Raw genomic sequence first — 9538 nt, 5'->3', positions numbered from 1 at the left:
CTGCTTAATCCCTCTTGTGTTCTCCTTTTTGGCTCTCTGCTCATTGTTCGTCTAATTGGTACATCGAGGTTTATGATAAAGATCAAGCCCACCGGGTAATGGCAAGTGCTGTAGCTGCCTGGGGTTCATTTGCTGCAGTTCCTGTGTTTATTATTGCTAGAATTAAAGAGTTTCCCGTGGAGAAATGGCTAATGATGTCACTAAAATATGAGGAGGGAGGAGGCAATTACAGCCGCTCCCCACCTAGCTGTTCTTGCTCAGGCAAACAAAACCGCCTGGCTGGCCGCGCGCGGTGGAGGAGGCTGCGGCGGTGGGTTTCTCCTGGGGGCAGGAGGCGGCGAGGGAAGTGCTTTACGAGGGGAGAGTCTCCTCTGCGCGCACAAATATCTAAAAACTATTAATTTCGGGCAGCAGCTAGGAAGAAATACATGAGAGGGAAATTGATTTCTATTTAAATGGTATGTTTTCATCACCTTTTTCCAGAGCACGAACATTCGTCTTTGAGTATCTGTGCTAATTGATTTCGAATGCAATTCAACACAATCGCTGTAGAATAATAAATCTGGGGGCGAAGCAGCAAAAGGAGGGGCATCAGCGAGGCGCGCGGGCAGCAGGTATGTCGGCCAGCCCCTCTTCCAGGCAAACGGTGCGCGGGCAGCCTGCGGAAGGCGGGTGCAGTCCCGTTAGAGGAGCCCTTCGGGGACCAAGGAGGTTTGTGGCCAATGCGAAGGTCCCTGCTAACCCACGTAAGCTCTCGGAGAGAGAGGAGGTTTCGAGGGAGATGGGCACAGAGCTGAAATGAGGAACCGGAGCCTGAGCTGGCCAGGCGGTGCCCAGGCTGCAGAGAGCTGAGCATCCCCGGGCACGGCAGTCCCCCAGCCCCGGCCTCGGCACGGGGAAGGAGGAATGGCAGGGCTGGGAGAGGGCCTGGCCACGCAGGGAGGCAGAGGGGACGGGCAGATGGCAGAGGGGTCTGAACCACTGCCAACTCCTGGAAATGGTCTTTCTTCCATTCAGGGGTTTGTGTGCTCCTGCGCGCTCCTCGGCCACGCCGCTCCGTGTCACACTGGGTGCTGGCACACTGGGATGTAAAATGCCGTGAGGCAAGCCGCTGCCAGATGGAGAGCGTCAAAAGGAGCCCTTTGAGCACTCACCCCATGAGCTGCTCCTCTCAGGAGCACCGTTAGTCCTTGCAAACACCTGAATTTAATTTATTGCTGGGGAAATCGGCTACAGTGTCTCCCCGTGCAGGAGAAAAAGTAAATAAAATTTCCTTCAGGCACATTGATTTTCACCATGAGCCGTCTGGTGGTTACAGAGCAGGTAAGAAACGAGATGAGGCACCGACCCGCGGGCTAGACGGCGGCCGTCAGGGCAGGGGAGCGGGCTCTGCCCTCCCACCAGCACCCAGCCAAGGAGAGGAGAAGCAGGGAGGGAGCTGGAGAGCTGCAAGGCAAGAGGTAAGACCCGAAGATGAAAATAAGCGGTACGCGCCGTTAAACATTTACAACACACCCCAGTGAGGGCTCCCGGCAGGCACGCAGGGTGCCAGGCACGGCACAGGGCTGGGCTCTGGTTTCTTTTCTCATGGGCTTAGGAAGAAACCTAACGTAAGGACTGGAGCCGTGTCAAAGCGCGGATCTCCTGCCATGGCAGGGTCACTCGGACCGACGCGTTTCAACGTCCTCTACCGCAGAGGACGCGAGCAGGAGTGTACGCGGAGGCAAGGACTCTGGGGAGCAATGGCTCTGAAAAACACCTAGCTTTTAGGTGTTTATCCTCAAATAAATAATGGAACATGATACCCAAAAAGCTGCTGTGGAAAAATGGGCTAATGGAAGCCCTGGCTAAATGTGAGCACGGTGGGTGAGCAGGAGGTGAGCTGCTCCTATCTCAGCATGTGGCACTTGTAGGCAGATATTGCAGTGCTACAGCCTGTTGTGGTGCTTATGTCCCAAAAGGATGTTGAGAAATTGGGGAGGGAACAGAAAATAGCCATAAATATTTCTTGCAAGCCAAAAATACACTGCAGAGAAACCAGCTAAAAGAGTCTGGCATGTCGAGCTTGTCAAGAAGAGAGTGAACGATGCCCTGAGTACAGAATATGGGAACTTCTGCAGGAAAAAATGATGGAATAACATCTGTAACCTGGGCCAGCTCCACAAGGAAAGAGGGCCCCAAATTAAAGCCGTGGGGACAAACAGCCCGAGGGGGTGGTAGCCTTGGTGTCTTCTGCCAGGCTGGATGCCCTCCCCCACAGACCACCTACACGGGCACAAGCTGTTGGGCACGCCATAGGATTAAGGAGTGAAACTCAAAGACTTTTCATAAACGAACAATCTATGAACTTCTGTACGGCATTGTAGTGCAGAAGCTCGATAGCAATATTCATATTGAGTTATCTCCCAATTTATGGTGCGTAAGATTGACTGGTTTGACTCTCATTTAATCTGAGTCATTTCATACATCCTTGGAAGCAGACGTATGTAGCAACTGCCCAAAATTGGGATTATGCTGCAAATTATCTTCTCTTTCGCGCTCTCCGCTGCTGGGAGGGAGACGTGCGTTTTCACCCACATAGTAGCTGGCCCATTATGAAGCAGTATTGTGTGGGCATCATCTTTTCCAAATCTACTTGTCCCGTTCGTTCCCATGCCCCGTGACTGCAGCGAGGAGCGGCGCCGGGCGAGGCGAGTGGAGCCAGGGCTGTGAGGAGCCGCGGCGGCAGGAGGAGGCTGGTGCTTCCAGGGATGAGGAGCCACGGTGCGGCAGGACAAAGCTCGGGGAGTGCGTTGCTCCCTCCTTTCCACAGCCTCCTTCTCTCTAGATGAAGGACCTGTAACCTTGCCACGGAGAGGGTTAGAGCCTAAATAAAAACCTCAAACCACCCTGATCGCTGCTCTACCGCAATTAAGCCTGGAAACAGCTGGAATGCTTGTATGGAGGCAGCTGGGATGATAAGCAAAATAAAACCAGTAAAATAATGGTGAGTGGACAGTCGGAGACCATGGAAAGTCTATTGATTGCAACAGGGTGTCTTTTCTGTACGGCAGAGTGATCTCAGAAGAGCGGAGCTTCGGGTAATTTCCAGCGAACAATGTACTGAGCACCATTATCTGTGGATCCTGGAAATCGAACCGGAGCACCTGGGTCTCGCTAGCGCCTGCTTATTGAGGAGCAGGCTCTGGTGACAAGGAGCTTGTCGCTGCCAGAGCGCCTTGGCTTGCTCTCTTGGTGCACAAACGCTTCTGGTCGCTTTGCCGGGCGGATCGGGCGGAGGGGGCACACGGAGGGAAGCAGAGCCCCGTTGGAGCTGCCGCCGTGCCCAGGGGCTCTGGGGCAGCAGGACCAGGAGCAGGAGCAGCCCGAGAGGTTGCCTGGAGTTTAAAACAAAATCCTCATCCTCTGTTTTACGTGAGAACTGGGAATAATGAGGACTGTTTTCCTTGATGCTGCGTATTAGTTCAGGAGGGTTTCATTGATTATCGTGAGACAAACAGCATCCCCCGCTAGCTCTGGCTCCTCGCTTCATCCCTGGAAATAAAAGAGGGGAAACGCTTGGGCCACCTGGACACGACCCGATCCGGGGTCCAGCCCCGATGCCCTGCGGGGACTGGGACAGCCCTCCCTGCACACGGGGTGCGTTTAATTTGAAAGGGGGCTTGCCCTGATGTGTCTGCCGGAAAGGTGTATCCGTCACCCAACGCTGCAGCATTCGTCGCACGCCGACCACCGGCACGAGCTCACCGTTCAGCCGGGGCTGCTTGCACAGCTTGGGGACCCCCCAACGGAGGACTCGAGAGAACGGGGTGGTACAAAACAGAGGGAGGGACGTGTTAAAGACTGGACTAGACAGATGCGGCCCCATGCCCACCAGCATGGCCCCACACCAGCCAAACAACGTTGGGTAAAACTTGTTTATGGCTTCACGCCACCAGTCAGTACAGAGGAGGCCAGCACAAATTTACGGTGACAAAAGAGAGGACCTAAACCAGAGTGAAAAGGCAGGGGTAACAGTGTCAGCGAAATGAAAAAGCCCAGACCAGGAATTCACGCCGTTATCGTTCCCTGTGTCAACAGAGGGAAGAGTCTGACAATTAATTTGTACACCTGACCGTGGGTGCCAGGGACAGCACAAAACCACCAAAGACAACCTCAGGATCAGCACAGAGAACGCTTATAAATTGCCGAGCGAAAACTCCGGTGCGATCTGTGCACCACCGACCACGTTCTCTGTTTTCTGCAAAATCCATGATCAGTTCAAGCCATTAGCTCCGTATTCTTTAGGTCTCCGTGACAGCCCGACCGAAGCTCCCACCACGCCGCAGGGCTGTCCCAGGATGCTCGCAGGGCCCGGCACAACGCGAGCCGTCGCTCACGGTGCGGCCAGTGGCCGTTCCCCAGTGTGCGCTGTGCCGGGGAGGGGACTGCTTGCGGCTGCTCCGTGCCGGCTCAGAGCGATGATGTATCCGCGAGGTCTGCTTGGGACGGTTATATACGAGCAGTTGTCTAACGGGTCTCTGTAGTTACAGCTGGTAACCGGTGCCTTGAGAAAAGGCATAAAAGCAACAAATCAACCTTGAAACAGAATTAAAACCAGCGTGCTTCGTGGCCCGGCGTGGGCTGTGCACGGCAGAGGGGATGGGGCATCGGGGTGACAGTGGCAACCTCCCCTAGCTCTGTATGCCAGACTCTGCCCCACAAAACCTTCGTCAAATCATAAGCGAAGCGAAGTTACTGGGCCACGGAAGCTCGAGGAAGGGCTGCTGGGAAGCGGCAGGCTGGGAGGTGGGACAGCCGGGAGCAGCCGTTCCCAACCGCGAACCTTCCTGGGGTCCCTACACCAGCACGATGGAAGCAGATGTATTTATTTATAATATTTACCCAAGCTGCTGACATCTCCTGCCAGAGGGTTTTGTAGGTTGAATACGTCTGTCCGTGTGGGAAAGGCTGCCAGCAGCATCGCTAACGCCCGGTCCCAGCACAAGCCCTTCACACCAGCTACCCCCCGCCCCGCGGGTAACAAAGAGATTTCGCTGCCAGTTCAGAGGTTGTGAATTTGATAAACTGTCTCATATTTTTAAATGAAAAAATGATACTTCATCTTTCTCGTGACAGAAAACTTGGAGGTGGTTTACAGTAATATATGCCTCTTTTAATACATGGCTTGCAATCTCAGGCCAGCGGCTGTATGAAGAATGGAGTAGCAGGCAAAAGGTTAATAGAGCATTGGTCCTTTTTTAATTGAAAAAATGACTGAGGGACCACATAGCAGACCGAGCAGTAATATTATTACAGGCTGTAAGTACTGTTCCAGAGACTTACTGTCCATCTGGGAGCAGAGTAATGAGCGCCGGGCTGGGTGTCCTGCCTCGGCAGGAATGCGGGCTCGCTCGCAAACAGCTTGCCTTCGAAAGTGGAGATTATTTCACAAATGTTTGTCTTCCTTAGCGAACTTTGCACGTGGCACGGTCCCACGGAAAGAAGCGTGCGGGATCCCTGGCAAAACGGACTCCCCAGATCACACCTCGGCAGCATCGCGCCCGACCTGCCCCGGCGTGAGCAGGGGCTGGGCTGGGCTTTGCGCTCACGGGCCAAGAGGATGCAGCGGGGCGCCTGCTGATCTAGCGTATTTGGCAACGCTCTCCTGGGTGTAAATCAGCGTGGCTGTATTGATTTCAGGCGAACTACGGTGATTTACACCGCCTGTGGATTTGGCCCGCTGCCCTTCCCTGGCACTGCCCACCCTCGCTGCCAGGAGCCCGGCACGGTGCCCGGCATCAGCAGCATCCCCACGGCACATGCAGACCCTCCTGCAGCTCTGCCAGGGCTCCTCGAGTGGCTCTGGACCGCTCTTCAAGGTGACCCCTGGATTTTAGCTGCAAATTCACCCTGCTGGGTACCTGAACGCGTGCTGTGGGCGATGCTGGCAGAGCCCCCGCGGCCCCCGCAGCCATGCGCCTCGTGGGCTTCGGCTCCTCTCCTCCGCGGAGGGAAGGGGCTTGGTTCGCACGGACAAAATAGAATCGCTTTGCTTTTCCGCTCTAAAACATTTACGAAGCTTTTACACACCAGTCTTATCAGGCTTGATGCGTCTCGTAGAGCAGGAAAAGCACGGCAGCGGTTTGGCTGGTAGAGCAGCCGGCGCGGTGCAGGTCGCAACCCGGGTACCGGTGCAGGGTGGGAGAGGCGACGCGTGGTCCCTCAGCGGGCACCCGCAGCCCCGGGGGCAGGCACCCGGCTGGCTCCTCGCTGCACGGACCCACCGCCACGCAAGGCAGGGTGCACAGCTATAGGTGACGCGTGCCCACAGCCCACGTGTACCTGTGCTGGAAGAGGTGACCTCGGTGCGTGAACCAGAGGTTTCTGCTCCAGCGGCTGGGTTTGAGGCCCCAGGGAAAATCTGTGCACACCAACAGAAGAACCGAAAATAATACATGAAGCCAATAACAATGGGAAAGCCCTCTGAAATCCTGCAAAATTGGGTCTTGAGACTAAAACTGACCAGAAATCCTCTGGGGGAAAGATGCTCAAACAATAAACAAAAGCCGAAACTTGTATAAATTATGGCATTTAATTATAATGTGAGGAAATACTGAGCTTAGTGTCCTGCTTAGGCTACAAAGGGGAGGAGCAGGGCTGAGGGTCACTAGCTGCTGAGCCCCCCGAAGCTGGGGGTGTTGCTGAAGGCATTGAAGACAGAGGAGCCGGTGAGGATGTAGAACCAGAGGAGGTGGTAGGGGACAGGGATTTCCTTTTAAATACATGGATGCAGCAGAAAGCCAGAAGGTTGAGGTCTGTAGGGAGGGTGGGGGTCTCTGCTGCGAGGGCACCCGACCCTGAGCTGGGGCATCCCTGTCCCCACCGCCCCACGGCAAGGGAATGCGGTGGAGGCAGAGCCTGGAGAAGTCAGACAGCAGTGGCGGAGGGCTTTGGTGCTGACCCCGGTCCCTCGGTGGCGGCTGGCACAGGGCTGGCCAGAGGAAGGGATGGGTAACCCTCGGCGGATGTTTATTCGGGAGCTGGGGTCAGCACCCAGCTCAAGCCACGGCGAGTCCCGAAGCAGCGGCTGCGGACGGGGCTAATGGATGAGGAACTGCCGTCCAAGTCAGCGCCCTGTCACCCAGAGGAGCTGAACTGCCGGCTGGCTGGGCAGCAAGGCTGTAGAACAGGTTGTGGCCGTACTTTGGGCTGGGGAGGATTTATTCCACGGAGGAGCAGCTCTATCCGTCATCTGTGAAAAGCCTCATTTACAGAGAGACACCATGAGGAAAGGCAATCAGCTTGAAACCTGCTAAGCCGGGAATTTATAACTGCTTGGCAAGGGAGAGCTGGTCCCTCCGCTCAGCAGGAGCCGCAGAAGCCGCAACGGGAGGCAGCCCGGGAGCTGCAGGGATCCCCGGGCACGGTCCCCCGGGAGCTCGCCGGTCCCCCAGCAGCCCCCTCCAAGGACCTCTAAGGCCAGGCAGCAAAAAAAGGCGCTGGGCTTCCTAACCAGCCTCTGCTGGGAGACGGCCATCTGTGGAAATGGCTGGGACCACCTCCACTAGGAATACGCCTTCCTGTCTGCAGCCGGCAAAAGGGAATTCTGACGGAAAAAAGAGGGAAAAGGTGCATTTGGGAGGTGCTGTGTAGCCCTTGGGCTCGGTGGTACCACTTGGGCTGTTGCCCCGGAGAGCGATCTGGCATGGGGTTGCCCCCCCGGAACAAGTCCTGACAAAACCCTGGCCCTGTCCCCTCGCTGCCGGGCTGACAGCCTGGCCCCGGACGTCGACGCTGTGGGGAGAGCGAGGGGACCGGGAGCAGGCAGCCCGCTTCCCCCAAAAACCCTGTGGGGTCTGAAGTCTTTTACCATCTGTGAATATTTGCTGGCAACGGATTATTAAGGTTGCACAGGCACCTGCATTAGCAGAGCCCACGCTCATCCCACGCTCGAGTCCTCCTGTGATGGACCTCCATCTAAAACCCCTGACTGAAGGATGGATAGCTAACACCGTCATTTGTGCGGCATTTTTCTCCCCCGTGGAGGATGAGCTCCAGTTACTCCCATCCATCTCATTCTTTCAAGTCATCTTCATTCTGCAATTTCCCCTCACCCCGAAAACAGTAAAAAATCGATCCATTTCTTTCCAATTTCAGACCGGGAGAGGGAAGGAGCGCGGTGAGAGGCAGCGGATGCCCGTCGCCTCTCCCCCGGCGCGGTCCCCGCTCGCAGCGTGCGAGAGCGGCTGGGCAGCGGTGCCGAGCCCTCCCCGCAGAGCGCGGGCGGCAGCGCTCGCACCCTGACCCCTGGCTCACAACGCGCAGCCTCAGCTCGCTGCCAGACAGAAAACCGTGGTTTCTCTGCCCGAGGAGGGGACGGCTGTCCCAGCCAGGACAGGAGCTCGAGAGCGTGCGGCTGTGCGTGCCCCGCGGGATTGCCACCGACACCGGTGACACGGGCCACGGCCAGAACCACACTTCTGTCTTTCCTCTATGTCCTCACTCCAGTGACATCCCCCATCACATCTTCCTGGGGCGCAGGGCAGCGACCGCAGCACCGCGGAGAGGAGTTGGCAGGCACATCGCAAGGAGAAGGACGGGCCCCAGCCCTGGCTTCAGTGCCTCGTGTTTGATTTCAGCCCGCGAGACGGGCCCTCTGCTCACGCCAGCAGCGTGTGCTCTGGCAGACCCCACGGCGTACGCTTCTTCGAGGGTTGATGAACTAAAAGTCAAATACGTGCCAGCAGAACACTCTGGAGGCAAACGTCTTTGCCATAGCGCCATCGCTCTTACATGAAATTTACGCTATAATACATCACTATTGTGCCCTGTGCCATGTCTGACAGCAAATATGATTTTCGGTGTCATGCAGCAGGCATTTAATTACGGGAGACATGGGCTTAACGGTATTTGTGTCACAGGAGCGAGCGGTGCAGATGTGTCTCGACTCCAGGAGACTGAAGTGCTGGCTTCAAAGCTACCTCTGCTGATTTTACAAAAATGATTTTACAAAAATGATTTTACAAAAATGGTTAAATGAATCAGATTCAAACAAGGTCTGTTTTTTTCATCTGATCAATAGATCCGAAAGAAACAATGCCAAATATCAGGAGTTATTGTGCAGCACTGACGACTGTCAGGACAACGGGAATAGCCAAGACAAATACACACCTCTTCCTCGGTTATTACTTTAAGCCTTTTATTATCATTATTATGGGTGATTAAAAATCCCATTAATCAGATGCTAAACAGATTAAGCTCTATGAATTAATTTTCTGGAAATAACTAAGACAAACATTCTGCACAGAGCTCATTTAATGAAATAGAAGCTGTTTGTCTGCAAAACGAGGGCTCTCGCGTATCTGAGCTTCAGCTGGAAAAATCCACTGCCGTGTGGGCACGGCGGGTGCAGGCTGGAGGCACCACCTATTTTTTACCCATTCTAAGTAAAAGAAAGATCTTGCTCTAAGTAATTTATGATTCATTACACAAAGAGCTCATTAGCTAGGACTAGAAAATAGAATTACAGTCATTTAAGAAATAATTCCGTGATTTA

The sequence above is a fragment of the Opisthocomus hoazin genome, chromosome W (assembly GCF_030867145.1).
Source record: "Opisthocomus hoazin isolate bOpiHoa1 chromosome W, bOpiHoa1.hap1, whole genome shotgun sequence".
In the NCBI taxonomy this organism is placed as follows: domain Eukaryota; kingdom Metazoa; phylum Chordata; class Aves; order Opisthocomiformes; family Opisthocomidae; genus Opisthocomus; species Opisthocomus hoazin.
The sequence above is the reverse complement of the archived record's forward strand: the minus strand, read 5'-3'. Positions refer to the sequence as shown.